The following is a 12,705-nucleotide window of genomic DNA, read 5'->3' as shown; positions in this document are numbered from 1 at the left end:
GGATTTAGATATGGGGGGGAGGTGAGGAGGGATTTAGATATGGGGGGGAGGTGAAGAGGGATTTAGATATGGGGGGGGAGGTGAGTAGGGATTTAGATATGGGGGGGAGGTGAGGAGGGATTTAGATATGGGGGGGAGGTGAGTAGGGATTTAGATATGGGGGGGAGGTGAGTAGGGATTTCGATATGGGGGGGAGGTGAGGAGGGATTTAAATATGGGGGGGAGGTGAGGAGGGATTTAAATATGGGGGGGAGGTGAGGAGGGATTTAAATATGGGGGGAGGTGAGGAGGGATTTAGATATGGGGGGGAGGTGAGGAGAGATTTAGATATGGGGGGGAGGTGAGGAGGGATTTAGATATGGGGGGGAGGTGAGAAGGGATTTAGATATGAGGGGGAGGTGAGGAGGGATTTAGATATGGGGGGGAAGTGAAGATGGATTATATATGGGGGGGGAGGTGAGGAGGGATTTAGATATGGGGGGGAGGTGAGGAGGGATTTAGATATGGGGGGGAGGTGAGGAGGGATTTAGATATGGGGGGGAGGTGAGAAGGGATTTAGATATGAGGGGGAGGTGAGGAGGGATTTAGATATGGGGGGGAAGTGAAGATGGATTATATATGGGGGGGGAGGTGAGGAGGGATTTAGATATGGGGGGGAGGTGAGGAGGGATTTAGATATGGGGGGGAGGTGAGGAGGGATTTAGATATGGGGGTGAGGTGAGGAGGGATTTAGATATGGGGGTGAGGTGAGGAGGGATTTAGATATGGGGGGGAGGTGAGGAGGGATTTAGATATGGGGGGGAGGTGAGGAGGGATTTAGATATGGGGGGGGAGGGGAGGAGGGATTTAGATATGGGGGGGAGGTGAGGAGGGATTTAGATATGGGGGGGGGGAGGAGGGATTTAGATATGGGGGGGAGGTGAGGAGGGATTTGGATATGGGGGGGAGGTGAGGAGGGATTTGGATATGGGGGGGAGGTGAGGATGGATTTAGATATGGGGTGGAGGTGAGGATGGATTTAGATATGGGGGGGGGAGGTGAGGAGGGATTTAGATATGGGGGGGAGGTGAGGAGGGATTTGGATATGGGGGGGAGGTGAGGAGGGATTTAGATATGGGGGGGAGGTGAGGAGGGATTTAGATATGGGGGGGAGGTGAGGAGGGATTTAGATATGGGGGGAGGTGAGGAGGGATTTAGATATGGGGGGGAGGTGAGGAGGGATTTGGATATGGGGGGGAGGTGAGGAGGGATTTAGATATGGGGGGGAGGTGAGGAGGGATTTAGATATGGGGGGAGGTGAGGAGGGATTTAGATATGGGGGGGAGGTGAGGAGGGATTTGGATATGGGGGGAGGTGAGGAGGGATTTAGATATGGGGGGAGGTGAGGAGGGATTTAGATATGGGGGGGAGGGGAGGAGGGATTTAGATATGGGGGGAGGTGAGGAGGAATTTAGATATGGGGGGGAGGTGAGGAGGGATTTAGATATGGGGGGAGGTGAGGAGGGATTTAGATATGGGGGGAAGTGAGGAGAGATTTAGATATGGGGGGAGGTGAGGAGGGATTTAGATATGGGGGAGAGGTGAGGAGGGATTTAGATATGGGGGGGAGGTGAGAGGGATTTAGATATGGGGGGGAGGTGAGGAGGGATTTAGATATGGGGGGGAGGTGAGGAGGGATTTAGATATGGGGGGGGAGTGAGATGGATTATATATGGGGGGGAAGTGAGGAGGGATTTAGATTGGGGGGAGGTGAGGAGGGATTTAGATATGGGGGGGAGGTGAGGAGGGATTTAGATATGGGGGGGAGGTGAGGAGGGATTTGGATATGGGGGGGAGGTGAGGAGGGATTTGGATATGGGGGGGAGGTGAGGATGGATTTAGATATGGGGTGGAGGTGAGGATGGATTTAGATATGGGGGGGGGAGGTGAGGAGGGGATTTAGATATGGGGGGGGAGGTGAGGAGGGATTTGGATATGGGGGGGAGGTGAGGAGGGATTTAGATATGGGGGGGAGGTGAGGAGGGATTTAGATATGGGGGGGAGGTGAGGAGGGATTTAGATATGGGGGGAGGTGAGGAGGGATTTAGATATGGGGGGGAGGTGAGGAGGGATTTGGATATGGGGGGGGAGGTGAGGAGGGATTTAGATATGGGGGGGAGGTGAGGAGGGATTTAGATATGGGGGGAGGTGAGGAGGGATTTAGTTATGGGGGGGAGGTGAGGAGGGTTTTGGATATGGGGGAGGTGAGGAGGGATTTAGATTTGGGGGGGAGGTGAGGAGGGATTTAGATATGGGGGGGAGGTGAGTAGGGATTTAGATATGGGGGGGAGGTGAGGAGGGATTTAGATATGGGGGGAGGGTGAGGAGGGATTTAGATATGGGGGGAGGTGTGGAGGGATTTAGATATGGGGGGGAGTGGTGGAGAGATTTAGATATGGGGGGGAGGTGAGAAGGGATTTAGATATGGGGGGAGGTGAGGTGGGATTTAGATTGGGGGAGAGGTGAGGAGGGATTTAGTATGGGGGGGAGGTGAGAAGGGATTTAGATATGGGGGGGAGGTGTGAGGGATTTTGATATGGGGGGGAGGTGAGGAGGGATTTAGATATGGGGGGGAAGTGAAGATGGATTATATATGGGGGGGAGTGAGGAGGGATTTAGATATGGGGGGAGGTGAGGAGGGATTTAGATATGGGGGGGAGGTGAGGAGGGATTTAGATATGGGGGGGGAGGTGAGGAGGGATTTGGATATGGGGGGGAGGTGAGGAGGGATTTAGATATGGGGGGGGAGGTGAGGAGGGATTTAGATATGGGGGGGAGGGGAGGAGGGATTTAGATATGGGGGGGAGGTGAGGAGGAATTTAGATATGGGGGGGAGGTGAGGAGGGATTTAGATATGGGGGGAGGTGAGGTGGGATTTAGATATGGGGGGGGAGGTGAAGAGGGATTTAGATATGGGGGGGAGATGAGGAGGGATTTAGATATGGGGGGGAGGTGAAGAGGATTTAGATATGGGGGGGAGGTGAGGAGGGATTTAGATATGGGGGGAGGTGAGGAGGGATGGAGGTGAGGAGGGATTTAGATATGGGGGGGAGGTGAGGAGGGTTTAGATATGGGGGGGGAGGTGAAGAGGAATTTAGATATGGGGGGGAGGTGAGGAGGGATTTAGATATGGGGGGAGGTGAGGAGGGATGGAGGTGAGGAGGGATTTAGATATGGGGGGGAGGTGAGGAGGGATTTAGATATGGTGAGGAGGGATTTAGATATGGGGGGGGAGGTGAGGAGGGATTTAGATATGGGGGGGAGGTGAGGTGGGATTTAGATATGGGGGGGAGGTGAGGAGGAATTTAGATATGGGGGGGTGGTGAGGGATTTAGTATGGGGGGGGAGGTGTGGAGGGATTTAGGAATGGGGGGGGAGGTGAGGAGGGATTTAGATATGGGGGGGATTTAGATATGGGGGGGAGGTGAGGAGGGATTTAGATATGGGGGGGAGGTGAGGAGGGATTTAGATATGGGGGGGAGGTGAGGGGGATTTAGATATAGGGGGGAGGTGAGGCGGGATTTAGATATGGGGGGGAGGTGAGGCGGGATTTAGATATGGGGGGAGTTGAGGAGGGATTTAGATATGGGGGGAGGTGAGGAGGGATTTAGATATGGGGGGGAGGTGAGGAGGGATTTAGATATGGGGGGGAGGTGAGGAGGGATTTAGATATGGGGGGGAGGTGAGGAGGGATTTAGATATGGGGGGGGGGTGAGGAGGGATTTAGATATGGGGGGGAGGTGAGGAGGGATTTAGATATGGGGGGGAGGTGAGGAGGGATTTAGATATGGGGGGGGAGGTGAGGAGGGATTTAGATATGGGGGGGGAAGGTGAGGAGGGATTTAGATATGGGGGGGGAGGTGAGGAGGGATTTAGATATGGGGGGGAGGTGAGGAGGGATTTAGATATGGGGGGGAGGTGAGGAGGGATTTAGATATGGGGGGGGGAGGTGAGGAGGGATTGAGATATGGGGGGGGAGGTGAGGAGGGATCTCGATATGGGGGGGGGGTGAGGAGGGATTTCGATATGGGGGGGGAGGTGAGGAGGGATTTAGATATGGGGGGGAGGTGAGGAGGGATTTAGATATGGGGGGGGAAGGTGAGGAGGGATTTAGATATGGGGGGGGGTGAGGAGGGATTTAGATATGGGGGGGGTGAGGAGGGATGGAGGTTAGGAGGGATTTAGATATGGGGGGAGGTGAGGAGGGATTTAGATATGGGGGGGAGGTGAGGAGGGATTTAGATATGGGGGGGTGAGGAGGGGTTAGATATGGGGGGAGGTGAGGAGGGGTTCGATATGGGGGGGAGGGGTTTGATATGGGAGGGGGTTAGATATGGGGGGGAGGTGGTTTGATATGGGGGGGAGGTGAAGTGGTTTGATATTGGGGGTGAGGGGGGATTAGATATGGGGGAGGCAAGGAGGGATTAGCTATTGGGGGATTAGAAATGGGGGGAGGTGGTTTGATATGGATGGGGAGGGGAGGTGGCTTGATATTGTGGGGGAGGTGGTTTGATATTGTGGGGGAGGTGGTTTGATATTGTGGGGGAGGTGGTTTGATATGGGGGGAGGGGAGGTAGTTTGATATGGGTGGGGGAGGGGAGGTGGTTTGATATGGGGGGTGGTTTGATATGGGGGGGGGGAGGGGAGGTGGTTTGATATGGGGGGGGTGGTTTGATATGGGGGGGGAGGGGAGGTGGTTTGATATGGGGGGGAGGGGAGGTGGTTGGATATGGGTGGGGGAGGGGAGGTGGTTTGATATGGGGGGGTGGTTTGATATTGGAGGGGAGGTGGTTTGATATGGGTGGGGGAGGGAGGTGGTGTTTGATATGGGTGGGGGAGGGGAGGTGGTTTGATATGGGAGGGGAGGTGGTTTGATATGGGTGGGGGAGGGTGAGGAGGGGTTAGATATGGGGAGGAGCAGGGATTTCATTTGGGAGAGATTGGGGGGGGGGGGGGCGGTGGTTGCACTGTGTAGTTCATTAATAATTTAGCCATTTGCAGAAAGTAATCGGCCGCTCCCTCGCCCGCACGGCTGTTCCCCTCGGCCGCTCCCTCGCCCGCACGGCTGTTCCCCTCGGCCGCTCCCTCGCCCGCACGGCTGTTCCCCTCGGCCGCTCCCTCGCCCGGCTGTTCCCCTCGGCCGCCCGCACGGCCGCTCCCCTCGCCCACACGGCTGTTCCCCTCGGCCGCCCGCACGGCCGCTCCCCTCGCCCACACGGCCGCTCCCTCGCCCCGCACGGCTGTTCCCCTCGGCCTCGCCCACACGGCCGCTCCCTCGCCTGCACACAGTCAATTTCTCACTTCGGTAACATGCAACATTTGCTAATTCTATCTGCCTGGATTATTTTGCACACTTTGTGAAATTGGGGGAATACAGTGATGCATTTGAGCGATGCTCTTCCCTTTGCGGTTGCATCTTTCTTATCCCTCCAGGTGCACAGTATATAGATTGCATGTCCCGGGGTTCTTGGCACGTAGCCGCTCATGCACCTGAAAACCTCTCTCTGACAGATGTGATTACCTCTGTGTATCTGTGCATGTTTGTCCCGATCTGTATGTAACTCTGCTTATGTAATTCTCAAACCCCTGCACCCCCATTGTACCGCGCTGTGGCATATGTTGGTGCTTTATAAATAAACAACGATAATGTTGACAGTGCCAGATAAGGTGCTGTGAGGGTGAGCGCCTCCTCCGGCATGGCAGGACTCGAGGTGACCTGTGATCTGTACGGCCTGGCTCACAGCAGCCATTTCTATAACCCTTTAATGATAAGTCTGCCCCCTGACCCCGTTGGTGCGGGGCAAAGTGTTTGTGACATGGCCTGGCAGCGACCGGGCGGTACCTGCTCGCCCTGCACACTTGAGAAGCTCCCGCTCCTCTTAACCCCGTAACTTGCACTTGGGCAGTAAATAATGAATGGGACTCGCTTTCCAGGTGTTCTTACTCGGGTTCCTTTTTCCATTTCCTTCCATCGCTCTGGGCTACTGCCTTAACCCTTTCTGTGCCAGGGGGTCACACCTACTTCTACAGCGGGGGGCGGCCAACACCAGTCCTCAAGGGCCACCAAGAGGCCAGGTTTTATGGATATATCTGCTTCAGCACAGGTGGTTGTCTTCGACTGAGCCACTGATTAAGCCACCTGTGCTGAAGCAGGGATATCCTGAAAATCTGACTTGTTGGTGGCCCTTGAGGAGTGGCGTTTGCACTTCTGCTTGATAGACAGGCAGATAGATATAGGCCGGGATAGAAGGTTTTCTGTGGAGTTAAATGCCCTCTCAAATGTTAAAGGAGTAATTCTGTCCCAGGAGGATTATCAAACAAAGTGTGTTATCATAAGAGGCGCTAATATCAAATATGGGAACACTTCGTTCGAAAAGTGATATTTCAGTGCATTGAAGCTGAAATAAGTGTGCAAAATGTGCAGAGATAGTGTGTTGGTGACAAGTAAATAAACAATAACCTTTGGTTGTAGTTCAGACCTTAATGGATTGCTTTCTAAACCCCATTTTGCAGCGTTTTATGAGTTTTGGGGAGCACAGAAATATTTTTTGGGGGGGATGATTTTGCATTCCACATACTTCTCTAAGAACATGGGGTCCCACTACTGTGCTCCCCAAAACTCGAAAACCCGGGAGGATTATGCAATCGGGAGGGGGTTTTCATTGCCCCCAAAATCCTTCTCTTTCTATCACATAAAAATTAAGGTTTATTTTTGCCAGAAATCAGGGGGGAATTTCTGCCACCAGGCATAATCACAAGTTCTGTACTCGATTTTTATTTTTAATGGTAATATAATATAAAATATGAAGCCAGGGCTGCCTGATAGAAATGCTCATGGTCTTGTCCCTTTTTGCTTGCATTACTAGGTCTCCTTGCTTTTTTCCAACACTGGTTTTCTTTATGTATTGTTTCTCCTTTCATGAGACATAAGTGTCTGGAAAATGAGGTGTCCGGGAGGTTAAAATGGAGCTCTCTGCCCAGTATAGTCTAACGCTCGGCAGCTGGAAATGTAAAAAGTAACAAAGAAAGGGGATTTAGTTTTTTTGTTGAAGAGCCGAACTTGCTCAGGGGGCCAAGTTACTGACTATGTGAGATAAACTCAAATAGGCTTCTGCTGCGCTAACTTGATATGAATTTCCGCTTTTTGTCCAGGACTTTGTTCCTGTTTTACCAGCACCACGGCCCGGCAGAGAAGGGACCCCTCCCTTCACCATGTGCTTCCATGCCGTCGGAGGCCGAGGTGTGAGTCACCGCTCAGCTCTCCGGGGTGGCGTCCCACCATGCATTGAGTAGCGCTATGCACGGCACTGTGGCGGGTGTGGGGGGGGTGACCTCGTACAGCGTGATTGACACCTCGTCCTGTGACGGGGGAGCCATCTCTCCTGCTGATGGTAACCCCATGTGTACAAAGACATGAGACTAATTTGGAGGCATCCCAGGCATATTCTAGGCCTCCTATACATGTGTCAAACTATGCTATCCCAGGGTAAAGGCTCAGCTGGGTTACTGCCATACGGTGTGACTGCAAGGGCAACATGGCACCCATGAGCTGGATTACTGCCATACGGTGTGACTGCGAGGGCAACATGGCAACCATGAGCTGGATTACTGCCATACGGTGTGACTGCTAGGGCAACATGGCAACCATGAGCTGGGTTACTGCCATACGGTGTGACTGCGAGGGCAACATGGCAACCATGAGCTGGATTACTGCCATACGGTGTGACTGCGAGGGCAACATGGCAACCATGAGCTGGATTACTGCCATACGGTGTGACTGCTAGGGCAACATGGCAACCATGAGCTGGGTTACTGCCATACAGTGTGACTGCGAGGGCAACATGGCAACCATGAGCTGGGTTACTGCCATACAGTGTGACTGCGAGGGCAACATGGCACCCATGAGCTGGGTTACTGCCATACAGTGTGACTGCGAGGGCAACATGGCACCCATGAGCTGGATTACTGCCATACAGTGTGACTGCGAGGGCAACATGGCACCCATGAGCTGGATTACTGCCATACAGTGTGACTGCGAGGGCAACATGGCACCCATGAGCTGGGTTACTGCCATACGGTGTGACTGCGAGGGCAACATGGCACCCATGAGCTGGGTTACTGCCATACGGTGTGACTGCGAGGGCAACATGGCACCCATGAGCTGGGTTACTGCCATACAGTGTGACTGCGAGGGCAACATGGCACCCATGAGCTGGGTTACTGCCATACAGTGTGACTGCGAGGGCAACATGGCACCCATGAGCTGGGTTACTGCCATACAGTGTGACTGCGAGGGCAACATGGCACCTATGAGCTGGGTTACTGCCATACAGTGTGACTGCGAGGGCAACATGGCACCCATGAGCTGGGTTACTGCCATACAGTGTGACTGCGAGGGCAACATGGCACCCATGAGCTGGGTTACTGCCATACAGTGTGACTGCGAGGGCAACATGGCAACCATGCGTTGGGTTACTTTCAAAAGGCAATCCAAGTTGGGTTCTCCAGTAAGTATCTCTGAAAGCAGGGGGTCCCAGGACCTGAAATTAATGGGGTTTAGCTCCGGAGACCCCCTACTTCAATCCTGTTGAAAAAATGGAGAACAAAACCACACACACAAAACGCTTGGCTTGCTCCTTTCTAACTTGATACCTCCCACTTCTGTACTTGAGCGTGGGGGAATCTGAAGGTAGCTAATTTAGCGGTGGGTGATGGGGGCTGTTATCAGACTGGCTCTATTATTAAGGAAGACAAGGTGTTTACATTGGCGCTCCTAGTGTATTATACTTCAACAGTGCAATAGAAATAGTGTAAATCTATTGAAGCATTGGTGCCAAATAATATAATATGTGGTGTGAATACCAAAAAATATTGCAACACACGTCAAAAGATTAAATCAAGTGCAAGTGACAATATAAATATCAAGAAGGAACCTCTACTCAAACCCTTACATAAGGGACAGGTTCTCAAGTCCCTAAATGTGTACAGATGTCTTCCAAAAGTTCAGGGGAGCGAGCGCCGGGGAGCGAGCGCCGGACAGCACCATGGCAGTAACAACATACAGAAAATAGCGCAATATTGGTTGAGGCAATCAGTAATGGATAGAGTGACTACTCACATTCCCAAAAATGTCACAAAACAAGCTTCCTCCTTATTAGCACCCCAGAGCGATAGGGAGAATGTAAGGAAAGATAGGAACAAGAAGCACAATAGTGTAGATTGTACACAAACTATTTGCTAAAAATCGCATTGGAACCTAAAGGTTTTGTTCTCACAAGACAAAACCTTAGGAGCATAAACCGCAAGCCACTGGGGGTGGAATCTTGTCGCAGAGATGGGCTTGTTCTCTGTTGCTGTTTGATTCAACCAACGTGTTCATACAATATTGCGCTATTTTCTGTATGTTGTTTTTTGTTCCATGGCGCTGTCCTACGCTCGCTCCCCTGAACTTGTGGAAGATGGTTCTATTATTAGGCAGAGACCGAAGGGCTCAGGCATTTGCTCTGTTCTGTCAGAAGGCACGTGTATGTCAATATACACAAACCAACTACTGCAAATGCGTACACGGAGAGGTCATGTTGCGTGGATAACGGAGGCACGAGTCTGGAATGGAATGCATACATTAACAAGCGTTTGTACCCCTTCCGATCTCCCGGTCACCGCTCTGCTCGGGTATTTCGAGCACGATGAAGAGCGACCGCCCTGCAGAATTTTGAGCCGAAATAAAAATTCGATTTTGACGTGCGTCGGCGGTTCAGCTAATGAGGTCCCGCGTCGAGCGATCTCGGTGCACTGATTGCACGGGCGACAGGCGCGATGCCATGCGCTCTGTCGCACGCTGACTATATCCGAGGCCTTAGAATGGCGGTCCTTTTATTTTGGCGCTGCTTTTGCTCTGGGTTTGTGTATGTGAAAGGATTGTTGTGCCAACCCCTGGCGTCTTCCCCTCGTGCTTCAAACGGATTCCTAGAAATGTTTGCAAGCATTGAAGTATCTAAGTAACTAAGTATCCCCTGTGAAAGCAGCGGTCGTGTGTTTATAAAGTGGGGTTATAAAAAGGAGACGCTGTGTGTGTGTGTGTGTGTGTGTATACTGAGTTAAGTTATGGTGAGTAAAAAAAGTGACAAAAACCCTCCACAGCAAAGCAAATATGCAAATGTAAATACAACTGTAAGCTCATCTGCATGTCTTAGGCAGGTCTGCAACCCCGCCTTTCCCCATTATCACACAGCACTTCCACTGCAGCAAGGGATTCTGGGAAATGACATGCAAATGAGCACACAGTGCCACTTTTTGCTTCAAAAACCATTTTTAACATGGTTCCCTTAACCCTGGCTGTGCTCAAATCTGTGACCATGCAGCAAGCTTAAGCCTATAGGGAACCATGTCAAAAATGTTTTTTGAAGCAAAAAGTGGCACTGTGTGCTCATTTGCATGTCATTTCCCAGAATCCCTTGCTGCAGTGGAAGTGCTGTGTGATAATGGGGAAAGGCGGGGTTGCAGACCTGCCTAAGACATGCAGATGAGCATACAGTTGTGTACATATATATATATATATATAGTTATTTGTATATATATATATATATATATATATATATATATATATATATATATATATATATATATATATATATATATATATATATATATATATATATATATATATGTGTATATATATATATGTGTATATATATATGTATATATGTGTGTGTGTGTGTGTAGAGGTATCAGTACCGTGTTAGCCGAGCTTCAATAATCAAAAAAATAAAAAAATAAATAGATGATACCGTTCTGTGGCTAACGAAGTGCTTTTATTTGTGCGAGCTTTCGAGATACACTGATCTCTTCTTCCGGCGATGTTACAATGAATGAAGCAAAAGGTAAACTTAAAAACAGTGTCTCTTGGAATGTTATCTGTGCTGTTACATATATATAGATATATATATATCTATATATCTCGGGGTTGCAGACCTGCCTAAGACATGCAGATGAGCATACTGTTGTATTTACATTTATTTATATATATATATATATATATATGTCAGATAAGGCAGTTGGCACGCCAATACTGGTAAGCCACAGGTGCACGTCCCATATAGAGAATGTAGTTATACGTTACCGTTCCAAGGATTGGTAAACAAGAGACAGCACTCAATGTTGAAAATCAAAGTGTATATCCCTGAGGAAGGTCCCATTCTGTAGGACCGAAACGTTGGGTTTCTGGATGTATTTTTGCTTTCACTAATACACTTTGATTTTCAACATTGAGTGCTGTCTCTTGATTACCAATCCTTGGAACGGTAACGTATAACTATATATATATTTAATCTCTTCCTCCCCACCCTCCTGTCTTCCCCCCTATGGTGGAAACATTGTGCCAAACCAATTGAGATGTGTGGTTACAGCAGAGGTGCTGAACTCCAATCCTCAAGACCCCCCCCCCCCTCCTCCCCCAACAGGTCAGGTTTTAAGGATATCCCAGCTTCAGCACAGGTGGCTCGACTGAGCAACTGATTGAGCCACCTGTGCTGAAGCAGGAACTTATTGAGCAACCTGTGCTGGAGCAGGGATATCCTTAAAACCTGACCTGTTGGGTATTTTTTTAGGACTGGAGTTGATCACCCCTGATTTAGGGGACAAACCTTGGACTTCTTCATAGATGAAATGGTAGTGTGCAGTGCTGCTTGTTGCAGGGAACGTACGTGATCTTTTATATATGAGTACGTTGGGTTACTGCACATGGAGTATCACGGCGTGCTGCTGCTGCTATCCGTCCTGCACCCCGGGGGCGAAGTGTGAGAGGAGTCTGTTATTAGGCGTTCAGTCCGATATCTGACAGAGCGAGGAGAATCTGAGCCCCCCCAGTGGTTTCGGGTTTTCAGTTCTGGAGGATTAGGGAATTCAATCCGACATGGGATAGGGCAGAGGCTAATCTGCTGCATATATCTGTGTGAGCCACAAGCCGCTCGGGCGTTAGAGGCGCCCGGCACCATTGTGCTGCAGCATGAGAATACCCCCGGCAGCGCTGCTCTCTCATTGGGCTCCTACCTGCCTCCGTGAGCACCGCTAAACTCTGCCTCTTACTGCCAGAGCGGGCGGGGTCAGGGCGGCTTCGTCGCTCGCCCTTCCTGATGCGGGGGGGATTGGGATGTACCGGAGACACACAGGTAGTGGCTTTTGTCCAACGTCTTCCACAATTGATGCACATCAGGAGGTGGGGAACCCTTAAGTGTTCCCCATAGTAGGGAGCTGGAAGCTGTGTTGTAGTTTTAAAGATAGAATCCCATCTAGGGAACATGAGAAAATCGAGGTGCTCTTTGAAAATGGTGCGAAAGCTCCACTCTTGGAGCGAAACTTAGAGTGTCAGCTCTTCAGGGTAGTGACTTTGTGGCTGTCACGTCTGCCATGTATCGTTGTTCTACTTTTATTTTGATTTCTTTTTAATGATGAGTATATATTGCGTGCAGGGGCCCCTCCTGCTGGTTCCTTTGTGTGGCTGACGGGCAGTGGGGCGCGCGGGGAGAATCAGCGGTTCGGGCTTATTGATGCTCTGCAGGATTTTGCTCTTTTTTTTTCTCTAAGAAGGAAGCGTGTGTATTGGCTGACCGTATACAGACATACTCGACACCATTATACAATGCATCATGTTGACCAATCCTGGACTCT

The sequence above is a fragment of the Ascaphus truei genome, chromosome 17, assembly GCF_040206685.1.
Source record: "Ascaphus truei isolate aAscTru1 chromosome 17, aAscTru1.hap1, whole genome shotgun sequence".
Classification (NCBI taxonomy): Eukaryota; Metazoa; Chordata; class Amphibia; order Anura; family Ascaphidae; genus Ascaphus; species Ascaphus truei.
Note: the sequence above shows the minus strand (reverse complement) of the source record.